This window comes from Coccinella septempunctata, chromosome X, assembly GCF_907165205.1.
Source record: "Coccinella septempunctata chromosome X, icCocSept1.1, whole genome shotgun sequence".
NCBI lineage: Eukaryota > Metazoa > Arthropoda > Insecta > Coleoptera > Coccinellidae > Coccinella > Coccinella septempunctata.
The window spans coordinates 1,267,501-1,267,720 of NC_058198.1; positions in this window are offsets into that span (position 1 = coordinate 1,267,501).

Genomic DNA, 220 nt, shown 5'->3' on the forward strand with positions numbered 1-220 from the left:
ATTGTCTATCTGCAATCGGTTCTTCAGCAAGTGAATCAAGTTTTTTTTACGCCCTTCTGAATGTCGGGAAAAGTAGTATGGCATATCAGCCAAAATATTTTTTCGTCTAAACTTGGCTGGGATTTGGAATCAGGGAACTCAAATTTTTTAGATAACATGTACGGCATTCCAACTAACAAAATGACACTTATTCGTTGAAATTGTAAATCATACAATCAAA